General features: G+C 41.3%; 1 long non-coding RNA gene across 2 annotated transcripts; it reads left to right on the top strand.

Annotated features, from left to right (window-relative positions):
* Positions 1-4,700: 4,700 nt before the first annotated feature.
* LOC119308749 lies at positions 4,701-10,473 on the top strand. 2 transcript variants are annotated; one of them, XR_005150275.1, is made up of 6 exons: positions 4,701-5,633; positions 5,812-6,279; positions 6,363-6,418; positions 7,613-7,685; positions 9,231-9,404; positions 10,242-10,473. It is a non-coding gene; the product is annotated as an uncharacterized LOC119308749 (long non-coding RNA). The 2 variants fall into 2 exon arrangements; XR_005150274.1 differs by having other exon boundaries at positions 4,701-5,637.
* Positions 10,474-16,058: the final 5,585 nt, after the last annotated feature.

Genomic DNA, 16,058 nt, shown 5'->3' with positions numbered 1-16,058 from the left:
TTGCACTGTCTTGATATACAAATTGTTTATTTAATTTTGGTAGAAGTTTTGGGGTACCAGAAGTATAGTGAATGTTCAGATTGCTATAGACTGTTATGTTTTTGACAGATTCTGTTTTTGATGCATAGTTTACTTGTTTTGATGAAACTAGCTATCAATTTCTATCAGTGGATTAAGCCATGGAAAAGTTATATTACAGTAGACACAGTGCAAAAACAAAATATGAATTGGTTCGCAACAGTACTTAGAGTAGTGATTTGCTTTATTATACTAACGGATCTTACCGAGTTTTTTGTTGAAGTTTTGTGTGGATGAAGTGTTTGATCGAGGAGGTCTCGATATGAGGAAAAGGAAGAGAGGCAAGAGCTCAAGCTTGGGGATGCCCAAGGCACCCCAAGTAAATATTCAAGGAGACTCAAGCATCTAAGCTTGGGGATGCCCCGGAAGGCATCCCCTCTTTCTTCAACAAGTATCAGTATGTTTTCGGATTCGTTTCGTTCATGCGATATGTGCAAGTCTTGGAGCGTCTTTTGCATTTAGTTTTCACTTTTCTTTTATGCACCATGCTGGTATGAGATAGTCCTTGGTTGATTTATAGAATGCTCATTGCACTTCACTTATATCTTTTGAGTATGGCTTTATAGAATGCTTCATATGCTTCACTTATATCATTTGAAGTTTGGATTACCTATTTCTCTTCACATAGAAAACCGCCATTTGTAGAATGCTCTTTTGCTTCACTTGTATTTGTTAGAGCGTGGGCATATCTTTTGTAGAAAGAATTAAACTCTCTTGCTTCACTTATATCTATTTAGAGAGATGACAAGAATTTGTCATTCACATGATTAGTCATAAAATCCTACATAAACTTGTAGATCGCTAAATATGATATGTTTGATTCCTTGCAATAGTTTTGCGATATAAAGGTGGTGATATTAGAGTCATGATAGTGGGTAGTTGTGGATTGTAGAAATACTTGTGTTGAAGTTTGTGATTCCCATAGCATGCACGTATGGTGAACCATTGTGTAACGAAGTTGGAGCATGAGGTATTTATTGATTGTCTTCCTTATGAGTGGCGGTCGGGGACGAGCGATGGTCTTTTCCTACCAATCTATCCCCCTAGGAGCATGCAAATAGTACTTTGTTTTGATGACTAATAGATTTTTGCAATAAGTATGTGAGTTCTTTATGACTAATGTTGAGTCCACGGGTTATACACACTCTCACCCTTCCATCATTGCTAGCCTCTTCGGTACCGTGCATTGCCCTTTCTCACCTCGAGAGTTGGTGCAAACTTCGCCGGTGCATCCAAACCCCGCGATATGATACACTCTATCACACATAAGCCTCCTTATATCTTCCTCAAAACAGCCACCATACCTACCTATCATGGCATTTCCATAGCCATTCCGACATATATTGCCATGCAACCATCATCATCATCATATACATGACTTGAGCATTCATTGTCATATTGCCTTGCATGATTGTAAGATAGCTAGCATGATGTTTTCATGGCTTGTCTGTTTTTTGATATCTTTCCTATGCTAGATCATTGCACATCCCGGTACACCACCGGAGGCATTCATATAGAGTCATATCTTTGTTCTAGTATCGAGTTGTAATATCGAGTTGTAATATCGAGTTGTAAGTAATTAAAAGTGTGATGATCACCATTATAGAGCATTGCCCCATAAAAAATAATAAAAAAGAGAGGCCAAAGAAGCCTAAATAAAAAAAGGGGCCAAAGAAGCCCGCAAAAAAATAAAATAAAATAAAAAAGAGGCAATATTATTATCCTTTTACCACACTTGTGCTTCAAAGTGGCACCATGTTCTTCATATAGAGAGTCCCTTGAGTTATCACTTTCATATACTAGTGGGAATTTTCATTATATAACTTGGCTTGTATATTCCGATGATGGGCTTCCTCAAATGCCCGAGGTCTTCATGAGCAAGCAAGTTTGATGCACACCCACTTAGTTTCCAGTTTGAGCTTTCATACACTTATAGCTCTTAGTGCATCTGTTGCATGACAATCCCTACTCCTTGCATTGACATCAATTGATGGGCATCTCCATAACCCATTGATTAGCCACGTTGATGTGAGACTTTCTCCCTTTTTGTCTTCTCCACACAACCTCCATCATCATACTCTATTCCACCTATAGTGCTATATCCATGGCTCACGCTCATGTATTGCGTGAAAGTTGAAAATGTTTGAGAACGTCAAAAGTATGAAACAATTGCTTGTCTTGTCACTGGGGTTGTGCATGATTTGAATATTTTGTGTGATGAAGATGGAGCATAGCCAGACTATATGATTTTGTAGGGATAACTTTCTTTGGCCATGTTGTTTTGAAAAGACACGATTGCTTTATTAGTACGCTCGAAGTATTATTGTTCTTATGTCAAATAATAGACTATTGCTTTGAATCACTCGTGTCTTAATATTCATGCCATGATTAGACATATGATCAAGATTATGCTAGGTAGCATTCCACATCAAAAATTATCATTTTTATCATTTACCTACTCGAGGACGAGCAAGAATTAAGCTTGGGGATGTTGATACGTCTCCGTCGTATCTATAATTTTTGATTGTTCCATGCCAATATTATTCAACTTTCATATACTTTTGCCAACTTTTTATACTATTTTTGGGACTAACATATTGATCCAGTGCCCAGTGCCAGTTCCTGTTTGTTGCATGTTTTATGTTTCGTAGAAACCCCACATCAAATGGAGTCCAAACGGGATAAAAATGGACGAAGATCATTTTTGGAATATTTATGATTTTTGGGAAGAAAAACCAATGCGAGATGGTGCCCTAGGGGGCCGCGAGGCAGGGGGCGCCCCTAGGGGGGCAAGCGCACCCCTGACCCTCGTGGGCACCCTATAAGGCGGTTGACACTCTTCTTTTGCTGCAAGAAAGCTAATTTTCGGAGAAAAATCTGGGCAAATGTTTCAATCCAATCGGAGTTACGGATCTCCGGATATATAAGAAACGGTGAAAGGGCAGAATCCAGAACGCAGAAACAGAGAGACAGAGAGATAGATCCAATCTTTGAGGGGCTCTGGCCTCTCCCAAGCCATGGGAGCCAAGGACCAGAGGGGAAACCCTTCTCCCATCTAGGGAGAAGGTAAAGGAAGAAGAAGAAGAAGAAGGGGGGCTCTCTCCCCTTGCTTCCGGTGGCGCCGGAACGCCGCCGGGGGCCATCATCATCACCGCAATCTTCACCAACACCGCCGTCATCTTCATCAACATCTCCATCACCTTCCTCCCATCTATATTCAGTGGTCCACTCTCCCGCAACCCGCTGTACCCTCTACTTGAACATGGTGCTTTATGCTTCATATTATTATCCAATGATGTGTTGCCATCCTATGATGTCTGAGTAGATTTTCGTTGTCCTATCGGTGGTTGGTAAATTGTTATGATTGGTTTAATTTGCTTGTGGTTATGTTGCTGTCCTATGGTGCTCTCCATGTCGCGCAAGCGTCAGGGATTCCCGCTGTAGGGTGTTGCTATATGTTCATGATTCGCTTATAGTGGGTTGCTTGAGTGACAGAAGCATAAACCCGAGTAAGGGGGTTGTGGCATATGGGATAAAGGGGTCTTGATGCTTTAATGCTATGGTTGGGTTTTCCTTAATGATCTTTAGTAGTTGCGGATGCTTGCTAGAGTTCCAATCATAAGTGCATATGATCCAAGAAGAGAAAGTATGTTAGCTTATGCCTCTCCCACATAAAAGTTGCTATCGGTCTAGTAAAGTAGTCAATTGCTTAGGGACAATTTCACAACTCCTACCACCACTTTTCCACACTCGCTATATTTATTTTATTGCTTCTTTATCTAAACAGCCCCTAGTTTATATTTACGTGCTCTTTATTACCCTGCAAACCTATCCAACAGCACCTACAAAATACTTCTAGTTTCATACTTGTTCTAGGTAAAGCGAACGTCAAGCGTGCGTAGAGTTGTATCGGTGGTCGATAGAACTTGAGGGAATATTTGTTCTACCTTTAGCTCCTCGTTGGGTTCGACACTCTTACTTATCGAAAGAGGCTACAATGGATCCCCTACACTTGAGGTTATCAAGAAGCTGGTATGAACTCGACCTATCTTGTTTTTGTAAATATGATTAGTTCATCGTTTCTGATTCAGCCTATTATGAATAAACATGTTTGCAATGACAATTAAAGATTATAGTTGCTTATGCCATGATTAATTAGCAAGGAGTTTATAATGGTTTACCTTGCGTGCCAACATGTTATTAAAATGGTTGTGATGTGGTATGATAGGGTGGTATCCTCTTTTGAATGATTCGAGTGGCTTGACTTGGCACATGTTCACACATGTAGTTGAAACAAAATCAACATAGCTTCCACGATATTTATGTTCATGGTGGATTATATCCTACTCATGCTTGCACTCAATCTCTATTAATTTAAAACAATACAAAGGCTAGCCAACTCGCTCCCACGGCGATCCCTCGATGTCATGCATTCGCGACCGTCGGATCGTCCTTGTTCTGAGCGTGGGCCGTCAGATCTTTAACTCTGGTAAATCTAATATTCACATGTTGGTAAATTTCTTTAGAGTATGATTGGTGGGCTCATTTCTGGCATCTATCGACTGGCTGAAATGTCGCGCAGGTGCGAAAGGATTTTGGCCAATCCTCTACTCGCGCGCGGCGTGCTTCCAGTTTTGCTTCCAGTGGGTCGTGGAACACTAGACCCCTTTCCCCAATCCCACGGCCGCCTCCATCCTCCCGTGCTCCACCCCGAGCGTGCCCGGGCTCCGCCTCCTCCTCCTCCTCCTCCTCCTCCTCCACCATCCCTTCTCTTCTCACTCTTCCTCCTGTCGCAGTCGCCTCCTCTTCTCCCACAGCCCCCCGCTCCTTCTCACAGCCGCCACACCATTCCTCCCTTCCGCCCCCTCCTCCTTCCCGGAACCCCACCACGGCGCTGACTTGCAGGCAAAGGACGACAACGGCGGCGCTCTCCTCATCCCCTCCACTCCCTCGACAACGGTGGCGGCGGCGCCCTCTGGTGGCGGAGGAGGGGGGAGATGGTGGAGCAGCGGCGACCTTCCCCTCATGCATCCCATCCCCCCCGTCATCCCGGATCCTACCGGACCCGAGGCATGCGGGCGCGGCGGCGACCTGCAAGGGAAGGACGACGCTCGAATCGATCCAGCGCCATGGATCGGTCCCTGCGGGAGAAAGAGAAAATGAGGGAGAGAGAAGGAAGGAGAGGAAGGAGAAAGAGAGAGGAAAGAGGAGAGGGAGGTGCAGCGTTGACCGACGGCTCGTGCGGTGGTGCGGCAGACGGCCATTTCGATGAGATCCACCACCTTGTGAGGTTTTCATCTGCCCCGGGTTGCGAGGAAGCCGCGGGAGGAGGAGAGACCTCAGTGCAAGGAAGGTACGGAGGAGGAGCTCAACCAGCGTGTCTTCAGCCGGAGGAAGGAAGCAGCGGATGCGATCCAGGAGGCGGGTCGGCTCGGCCCAGCCATGGAGCTGCCGCTGCGGACTCCCCGCCGGCCTCCTTCGTCTTCATGTGGATTTGCATGGCAAGTGATGTTGTGTTGCCAATGACACATCTAGAATTTCCGTTTGTGACTCCTGTAGGTATTTTTGTCATCCCTACATTTCTTTCTTACCCTCTCTTCATGTATTCTATCTTGTGCGTGCTTTGTCGCTGGGTGTCGGGCTGCTGATGGCTTGATGCAGTTATGCTTTGTTGTATACTGACCTTGTTGCTTGCTGCTGCTGACCTACTGATGTTGCTGCTATGCTGGCCAGGTAGCGAGTCCAGTGACATCCTGATCATTCAGTCATTGAGGATTTGGAAAGAGGCATCAAGGCAGCAAATGGGGCAGTATTTTGATCTCATTTCGTGTGATGCATTTATAAATGGGGCAGTATTTTGATCTCATTTCCACTAATTCATTTATTATTTGTTGTCTTCATTACATGCTACCAAGTTTGGGTTGCTTTTCTTATATCATTATTTTGTAGTCTGCTTCACCGTGAACTTGAATGAAGACCCATATTGTTATCTAATTTGTGAAAGTCACTGAGCTGCTGCTACGCGCACTAGAAGATTGACTGCTCTATGTGGCACAGATATTCCTGAATTTTTCTTTGTAGTGGTTGGGTCCTGCCATACTATGTGGCACAGATGTTCCTGGATTTTTCTTTGTAGTGGTTGGGTCCTGCCATAAAACCTGTAACAGCAGCAAGATGCAGTTCTCGGCAAATGGCTTTTAGGTTCTCTCTCTTTACCTGTTTATTTCTTGTCTTTGGTCTTGATTTCCTGGTATACAATTTATCTAAAGACCACAATATTCCAGATCTGAGAAAGAAGATGAACAGGAGAATCCAATAGAAGAATTTGGTGAAGAACAAGGTGACTAACTCTCTCTCCTATGAATGTTCATCTCTGTTTTGTAGAAAATTGGTAGGTGACCTCATATTTGTGTTGCGGGTTACTTGCCTTCTTCTTTCTACCAATCTGTTAAAATTATAGTGCATTTTTTGTGGGGCAGGTTAAAGAGCCCATGTTATTTTGCTTGGCTCATATTTGTGTTGCGGGTTACTTGCCTTCTTCTTTCTACCAATCTGTTAAAATTATAGTGCATTTTTTGTGGGGCAGGTTAAAGAGCCCATGTTATTTTGCTTGGCTTATATTCCGAAGGGACAACACAATGCTCTTTGGAGTCAAGTTTTTTTATATTCTGTTTGCTGTATTATTATTTATCAATTAAGGCAGGATTGCTTTGTGCTCTTCTTACTGAAGATTATCCTGGTGTTATTTGCTTTGTGAGAAAAGAAAGAGACGACTTGATGTGCACTTCTTATCATCACATCAAATGGAATAATCGAATAGGGTTATATATCATCATATCTGCACACATAATCTCTTTTATTATAATTTTTTGATGTAATCTCCTGTTATTAGATGATGAGTTTATGTTTGCATTTGTTAGTAACTTTAGGTTTGAGCAAACATAGCTGCTTTCAATGCTTATCCAACAACATACAGGAAAAGAATACAATCATAAGGCTGATGCTGCTTATCAACATCTTTGTACACAATACCCCAGAAGGATTTGTAGGTAACCTTTTCGAAGTGAATTTTACATATCTTTGCCAAGCAAGAGGTTTGACAAGATCTCTATCACCCATGGAAACACCACCAGAAGTAAGGATTATATCAGCATCAGAACATAGAGCTGCATCCATATGCTCCACAAGACTTCCTTCGGTATCTTTTCTGATACCCAAGTCAACCACTTTACACTTCTGCTGAATAGCAGTAATAAGTAGCATGGCCCATTTAGAATTAGAAATCTGAAATTTTAGTTTCAAGCAGAGAGGTCACGCATTTTGCTAAGTACCAAATGCAAAGAAATGTGAAGGACACAAACGTTTTGGAATAGTAGAACTGTGACTGTGACAACTAACATGTTCTCAATTGCTTTTTGGGACTCATTTTATCCGATACAAGTCCGCTTGCAATTTTGGGAGGATAGACAATTCCTTTGCGTTCACTGCTTAGTCCTGTCCCTGCTTTGCTTACTGCTCCTGCATGGTTCTTCAGGGTTGCGGATGGAGGAGTATGTTATTTCGACGGTCTTCTGTTTTGCTGTTGCGTGTGCCTTCAGGTCCATCAGGTATAATTGTGCTTCACCTGCCTTCAATTGTTTTCTGCTGTCTTGGTGTTTTCTCTTTTGTTTAATTCATTGTTGTGTCGCTCGAGGGCATCTTGATTAGTCTGAATTATGGTTTGCTTTAGCTAGATGAATTTATGAATGGTTGCCTTTTTATTTTGACTAAGTATTTATGTGCATAGCTTCATCTCCCCCCTTTTCATTGTGCAGCATTTTTTCCAACTTAGTTTACATATGTTTGTTGCTGGTAGTGTACTTTTCCTCATGGATTCTTGGGCGTCCATGTTCTTTCATTGCTTTAAGAATGTTCAGTTCCAATGGAAAATAAGATGTGTCATGGATCCAAAGATGAGAGGATAGTTGATCCATTTTCTTTGTGCTACAAAGTTATTTGCCATGTTCTTATTTTTTAAATGTGGCAACGGACAGCTTGGTTCACAACTATTTAAACTTGAAACATAAAAGAAAAATAATTTTGAAGGAAAATGTAAATATCACATAAAGATTGTTGTTTGGGTGTTGTCCTCTGTGCATGATCATGTGTGTGCTTATGACCTATTGGTGTCTTATATGGGTTAAGTAGTAAAGCTTCTGTCTTGCTTCTGTTAAATAAACAGTCCTATTCAATATGATTTCACAAAGAGATTCATAGCTACTAGTACCCAGCAATGCTTCAACCTTATTTGTATACCCCTGTATGTTTACCTCTTAATTTCTTTTACCCTTTAGTTATTATGATGGCATCCTTGGTTTTAGATTGTCTACTTACATGAAAACGTTTGCTTACCCTGCCTAGCTGTCAAACCATGGTTTTAGTATGCGGTTTATTTCACTGTTATAAGCCTTGCTTAGCAAATAAATCCTGGACCAAATTAGTGACGCACTGAATCAGAAAAACGAGGATGAAATATATAAGAAAATGCGTGCAAGTTCAAGTTTAGAGCTCATGTACATTCAATCTTGATTTCTTAATTCACTCGGTGATGCATAGCCTACAAGTGAAATCCCCTTCTGTTATGGATTCCCCGCTTCTTCAAGAGGCTAATTGTTTTGATATATATATATATATATAATTACATTTTTGGTTGTGTAAAGTAGGGAAGGACCATCTACTACCTACACAGATCATTGCTGTCAACTATTAAAAAGAGGCATTGTAATGCAAGTAACAGTCTGTCCAGATAGGGTAGGTCCACAAGCAAAATGGGTGGAAGAACGATGTGCTATGTTGATCTTGAGAGAAAATGTTGTTTTCTTAGTTTCTCTTAGATGTACATTGATCTGTTGTGAATCTTGTGCTCTCTGAGAGCACAAGATTCACAACAGATCAATGTACATCTAAGCATGATCTTTATTAAGTTTCCCTTCTTTTAGCTTATTTGTTGCTACCTGAGATAGTACCAAGCATGATCTTTGGTTTGCCATGTACGACCCTGCGGAGTCATTTTATTAAGGTGGCATTAGTAATTTTGCATTTTACATAGTTCATGTGCAAGTTAAACTTTTGTCCAATAATTACTAATATTTAAGTTTATAATGTTGGCGTAGTCTGTTATTGCCGTTATCTTCTTGGGAGTACTTGAGAAGGCGTGGCTGGGAATGTGGGGACACGCCATGGCAGAGGCGTGTGGTCGGCAGGAGGAGTCAGGGAGGCATGAAGGTGGACATGTGTATGTTATCATGGCATTGACACATTTCGCTCCAGCGATGCTACATACTAGGGTGAGTGAATGCTATTGTGGCCTTAGATGCCCTGTCTAATTCTTGCTTGAATTTTTGGTTTTGTATGCTTGGATGTATGTTCAGTTCCTACATTGTTTTTCTCATGTGGAGTTGAAACAACATTTGGTTCCAATAGCAAATAATGGTATGTTTCACTCTGAAATCATATTGCATATAGAGAGATGTTCATTGTTAGTCATTGGGTTGTGGTATGAACTGATGACTTTTATAGTCAGTTTACCGTGTCATCTATTCAGAATCAAGCAAATTTGGGCCTCTAAAAAACAATCAGGTCGACACAGTAATTTTCGCAAAACGAGAGACTGTGATTTTCCTCTCTTTAATTTTGAATTACCTTTGACAGGAAAATGTTTCCTGTTTTTTGGTCTAACCTGTCGTAATTTTGTCTCGTCGGTCCATCTATATGAGAACCTTCTAAGTGGAAGTCACAAGGTGGAGCCTTTGACAGGAAAATGTTTCATGTTTTTTGGTCTAACCCTTCGTAATTTTTTTCTCGTCGGTCCATCTATATGAGAACCTTCTACGTGGAAGTCACATGGTGGAGTCTCAGTATGTTTTTATTTAAGTTAAGCTGAAAAGTTTTTACATGATATTTGAACTGAAACTTAACTATGTCATGACTGGTACTTCATTTGAGACTCCTAGCTGATACTATGACCAGATCTTTTCCGTCTTGATTCTTAATGCCTTCTTCGTTTTAGTCTCCATCTACATGTGCAATCAATATTTTGCTAGAGATGTCTATATAATTGTATTGCACATTGGTTTTCTGCTATCTAAATAACACTTGTGTTGGCTTTGGCGGTGGTGGTGCAGGATTCGTTGGAAGCCACACAGGGCACCCGAGAAGGAGAGGAGAATGCTCTGAACAGAGGAAATGATAAGTTTCATTGTTTTGTTTTAAGAGAAAGGGAGTTGATATGTAGCCCCCTGGCTTATGTGTATGGCCAAAGAAATCATGATTCTATACACACACATATTTTTAAACAAAACCTATGTATTTTTTGCTCAAACAATCACCCGGAAGTGCACATATTTTCAATGCGTACATGATTTTGAATGGATCTTTGTGAAGATGATAGAAAATATTTTGTGCTATCAAATTAAAATGTGTATATATACATCTCATTGTAGACAACAATCGACCATGTTTCCTATTAAAGGTGATTGAACCATGGATAATTTTTTCCTTGTGCATAGGGATTTAGGGTGCCTCTGCGCCATTTGGTGCAACAGGTCCCTGTTATCCCTAACTAAGAGAGATTAAATTTGTTGTCATATGTGCTTGCCCATAACAAAATCAACTAAACCATGGATTTATTTTTTGTTGCTAACTTGGAATCATCAGCATGATAGCCATATTTTCAGTGTAGCATTCTACTACAAATATCGAATAGGTCTTCGCAAAATGCAACTATTTTCATCGACAACATGGCTTTAGCGGATCTTTGTGCCAGTTGGTGCAAAATTGCACCAGTTGGCGGCTGACGAAATGCCTGTGTCACCCAGCTGAGGAACCGAGAAAGAAAGAAAGAAAGGAAGGGGAAAGACAGTCTTCGCTCAGCTCCTCACGGGCCACATGCATCGCTTTACGTGGACTGGGCTAAATAACATATGGGCTATCCTAATACCTCCTGATCCCTATATCTCCATATATGCACAACAAAGACATGTTTTTTCCTTAGGTTTCTTATCTTTTCCCTCTTTTTTTGCAGGAACAATATGCATGGCCAGGTTTCTCATCATGATAACCAAGTTTTCAAACTTGCTAAAAAAATACAACCATGCCAACTTTACTCTCTCATCACGGTGGCCATATTTTCAAACTGAACATATTCATATTATGCAAAGTTTCCCTTTTCCCAGACTATTATTTAACAACGCAATAAACATGTTTAAAAAATAGCATGATTTAGTTGAAGGTTCTTGCAGCATGAAACTATTTTCATCGACAACATGTCTTCAGCAGGTCTCTGCGCCATTTGGCGCAACGGGTCAACTAGTTTTAATGCATGTTCATGACTGTTGTCGCTCTCTAGTTGGTCGCTTCCCAGTCTCTTTCTAGCCTTCACTTGTACTAAGCGGGAATACTGTTTGTGCATCCAAAATCCATAAACCCCAAAGTTATTCCAGATGAGTCCACCATACCTTCCTATATGCGGTATCTACCTGCCGTTCCAAGTAAATTTGTATGTGTCAAACTCTAAACCTTCAAATGAAATTCTGTTTTGTATGCTCGAACAGCTCATGTATCAACTAGGGTTGTCTATATCTTCCATGCTAGATGAGTTATTCTCAAGAGGAGTGGACTCCGCTCCTCACTCACGAGAAAATGGCCGGTAATCGGGATGCCCAGTCCCATGCTCAAATAAAATCAAAATTATTGCAAACAAAACTCCCCCAGGATTGTTGTTAGTTGAAGGCACCCGTTGTTTTGGGCAAGCCATGGATTGATGATTGTTGGTGGTGGGGGAATATAAACTTTACCATTCTGTTTGGGAACCGCCTATAATGTGTGTAGCATGGAAGATATCGAGATCTCTCGGTTGTTATGTTGACAATGAAAGTATGCCGCTCAAAATATTATTTATCTCTATTTCAAAACTCGAGCTCTGGCACCTCTACAAATCCCTGCTTCCCTCTGTGAAGGGCCTATCTACTTACTTTTATGTTGAGTCATCATCCTCTTATTAAAAAGCACCAATTGGAGAGGACCGCTGTCATTTGCATCCATTACCATTAATTTATATTGAGTATGACTGGATCTCTTTTACCATGAATTACAATGTTCAATCAGTCCTTGATCTTCAGAGGTGCTCTGCATTTATGTTTTGCGGTCTCAGAAAGGGCTAGCAAGATACCATCTTGTTATATCATATTATGATTGTTTTGAGAAAGTGTTGTCATCCGAGATTTATTATTATTGCTCGCTAGTTGATTATGCCATTGATATGAGTAAACATGAGACCTAAGTGTTATTGTGAATATGGTTAGTTCATAATCTTTGCTAAAAACTTGAATGCTGGCTTTACATATTTGCAACAACAAGAGCAAACAGAGTTTGTAAAAGTTTTTCTTTATCACTTTCAGTTTGTCAACTGAATTGCTTGAGGACAAGCAAAGGTTTAAACTTGGGGGAGTTGATACGTCTCCATCGTATCTACTTTTCCAAACACTTTTGCCCTTGTTTTGGACACTAACTTGCATGATTTGAATGGAACTAACTCGGACTGACGTTGTTTTCAGCAGAATTGCCATGGTGTTATTTTTGTGCAGAAATAAAAGTTCTCGGGATGACCTGAAACTCCACGGAGAATATTTTTGGAATGAATAAAAAATACTGACGAAAGAATCAAGGCCAGGGGCCCACACCCTGTCCACGAGGGTGGGGGGCGCGCCCTACCCCCCTGGGCGCGCCCCCTGCCTCGTGGGCCCCGCTGATGCTCCACCGACCTCAACTCCAACTCTATATATTCACGTTCAGGGAGAAAAAAAATCAGAAAGAAGGATTCATCGCGTTTTACGATACGGAGCCGCCGCCAAGCCCTAATCTCTCTTGGGAGGGCTGATCTGGAGTCCGTCCGGGGCTCCAAAGAGGGGAATCCGTCGCCATCGTCATCATCAACCATCCTCCATCACCAATTTCATGATGCTCACCACCGTGCGTGAGTATTCCATCGTAGGCTTGCTGGACGGTGATGGGTTGGATGAGATTTACCATGTAATCGAGTTAGTTTTGTTAGGGTTTGATCCCTAGTATCCATTATGTTCTGATATTGATGTTGCTATGACTTTGCTATGCTTAATGCTTGTCACTAGGGCCCGAGTGCCATGATTTCAGATCTGAACATATTATGTTTTCATGAATATATGTGAGTTCTTGATCCTATCTTGCAAGTCAATAGTCACCTACTATGTGTTATGATCCGGCAACCCCGAAGTGACAATAATTGGGACCACTCCCGGTGATGACCGTAGTTTGAGAATACCTTACTGAAAACCGCTTGTCAATTTTCCCTTACAACGAATGATCTCACATTTTTATAAGCAATTTTTATTGCACTTTTTGCACCAATGACAACTTACTTGAAGGATCTTACTCAATCCATAGGTAGGTATGGTGGACTCTCAAACAATATAGGGTTTAAGGGTTTTGGATGCACAAGTAGTATCTCTACTTAGTGCGGAGTTTTTGGCTAGCAAAGATAGGGGCAAGCACCACATGTTGAAGGATCTATGACAATATGACTTCTATGTGAATATGAACATTCATAAATCATTAAGTTGTCTTCCTTGTCCAACGTCAACAATTTTGGCATACAATATTTTTATGGGTTCTCACAATCACAAAAGATATCCATGATAGTATATCTATATGTGAATCTTCTCTTCCCTTATTAATTCTTTCATGTGTTGCATCATTGACCAATGCTATGTTTGTCAATCTACAATAAAATTTTCTACTTACACTTTTCCTTGTGTAATGTCATCACCTGCCATAAGATTAGCATATGATCCTTTTCATTTTATTTCCTTTCTTTTTATTGCAACAAGAAAGTAAAGAAGGCAACACTCAAATTAAACTTTATTATATATCTCGCACACGATTACAAGGATTGATCACTAAGCATTTTCACAAAAAGAAAGGATCGAACTAAACTTTTATTCATCTAATAGCAAAAGATAACCATTGATCGAACTAAGAAAGTAAAGGCAAAAGATAGTGGATATTGATACGATACCGGGGCACCTCCCCCAAGTTTGGCGATAGCCAAGGGGAGTGCCCATACCCAATACTCAGTTTTATTTTGGTGGTGATGAAGAAGATGGTGGTGGTGAAGTAGAAGGTTTCTTGTCCTCGGATTTCCACGGCAGAGGCTCACCATCATAAGAGGAGGAGTGAGTCTCCCAGATCTTGCAACTAGCAGCCAAACTCATACCTTTAAACCTGGCCTGATATTCAAAGACCTGGCTTTGAAGATCGTGGATCTGGCTATGGAGGAAGTTGATTTGCTCGTTGATGGAGAAGATGATGTCCTCTATGGGCTTGCCATCCACCTTGAGATCACAGGTATAGTCCGCGATCATGAGGTGATTGGCATTGAGTCCACGCTCCACCATCCCCTTGCACTTGAAGATGTCCTACTCCATGATGACCCACAAGTATAGGGGATCTATCATAGTCCTTTCAATAAGTAAGAGTGTCGAACCCAACGAGGTGCAGAAGGAAATGACAAGCGGTTTTCAGTAAGGTATTCTCTGCAAGCACTGGAATTATCAGTAATAGATAGTTTTGTGATAAGTTATTCATAACGGGTAACAAGTAAAAAAAGTAAACAAGGTGCAACAAGGTGGCCACATCCTTTTTGTAGAAAAGGACAATCCTGGACAAACTCTTATACAAAGGAAAGCGCTCCCGAGGACACATGGGAATTATCATCAAGCTAGTTTTCATCATGCTCATATGATTCGCGTTCGTTACTTTGATAATTTGATATGTGGGTGGACCGGTGCTTGGGTACTGTCCTTCCTTGGACAAGCATCCCACTTATGATTAACCCCTCTCGCAAGCATACGCAAATACGAAAGAAGAATTAAGGTAAACCTAGCCATAGCATGAAACATATGGATCCAAATCAGCCCCTTACGAAGCAACACATAAACTAGGGTTTAAGCTTCTGTCACTCTAGCAACCCATAATCTACTTATTACTTCCCAATGCCTTCCTCTTGGCCCAAACAATGGTGAAGTGTCATGTAGTCGACGTTCACATAACACCACTAGAGGAGAGACAACATACATCTCATCAAAATATCGAACGAATACCAAATTCACATGACTACTTATAACAAGACTTCTCCCATATCCTCAGGAACAATCCTAACTACTCACAAATCATATTCATGTTCATAATTAGAGGGTATTAATATGCATAAAGGATCTGAACATATGATCTTCCACCGAATAAACCAACTAGCATCAACTACAAGGAGTAATCAACACTACTAGCAACCCACAGGTACCAATCTGAGGTTTTGAGACAAGATCAGATATAAGAGATGAACTAGGGTTTGAGATGAGATGGTGCTGGTGAAGATGTTGATGGAGATTGACCCCCTCCCGATGAGAGGATCGATGGTGATGACGATGGTGATGATTTCCCCCTCCCAGAGGGATGTTTCCCCGGTAGAATAGTTCCGTCGGAGCCCTAGATTGGTTCCGCCAAGGTTCCGCCTCGAGACGGCGGCGCTTCATCCCGAAAGCTTCCTTCTGATTTTTTCCAGGGTAAAAGACACCTTATACCAGAAGATGAGCATTGATACATCTCCATTGTATCTACTTTTCCAAACACTTTTGCCCTTGTTTTGGACTCTAACTTGCATGATTTGAATGGAACTAACCCGGACTGACGCTGTTTGCAGCAGAATTGCCATGGTGTTATTTTTGTGCAGAAACAAAAGTTCTTAGATTGGCCTGAAACTCCACGGAGAATATTTTTGGAATTAATAAAAAATTCTGGTGAAAGAATCAAGGCCCTGGGGCCCACACCCTGTCCACGAGGGTGGGGGCGCGCCCCCTGCCTTGTGGGCCCCCTGATGCTCCACCGACCTCAACTCCAACTCTATATATTCA

This window comes from Triticum dicoccoides, chromosome 5B (genome assembly GCF_002162155.2).
Source record: "Triticum dicoccoides isolate Atlit2015 ecotype Zavitan chromosome 5B, WEW_v2.0, whole genome shotgun sequence".
In the NCBI taxonomy this organism is placed as follows: domain Eukaryota; kingdom Viridiplantae; phylum Streptophyta; class Magnoliopsida; order Poales; family Poaceae; genus Triticum; species Triticum dicoccoides.
Note: the sequence above shows the minus strand (reverse complement) of the source record. Positions and strands in the feature narration are given on the sequence as shown.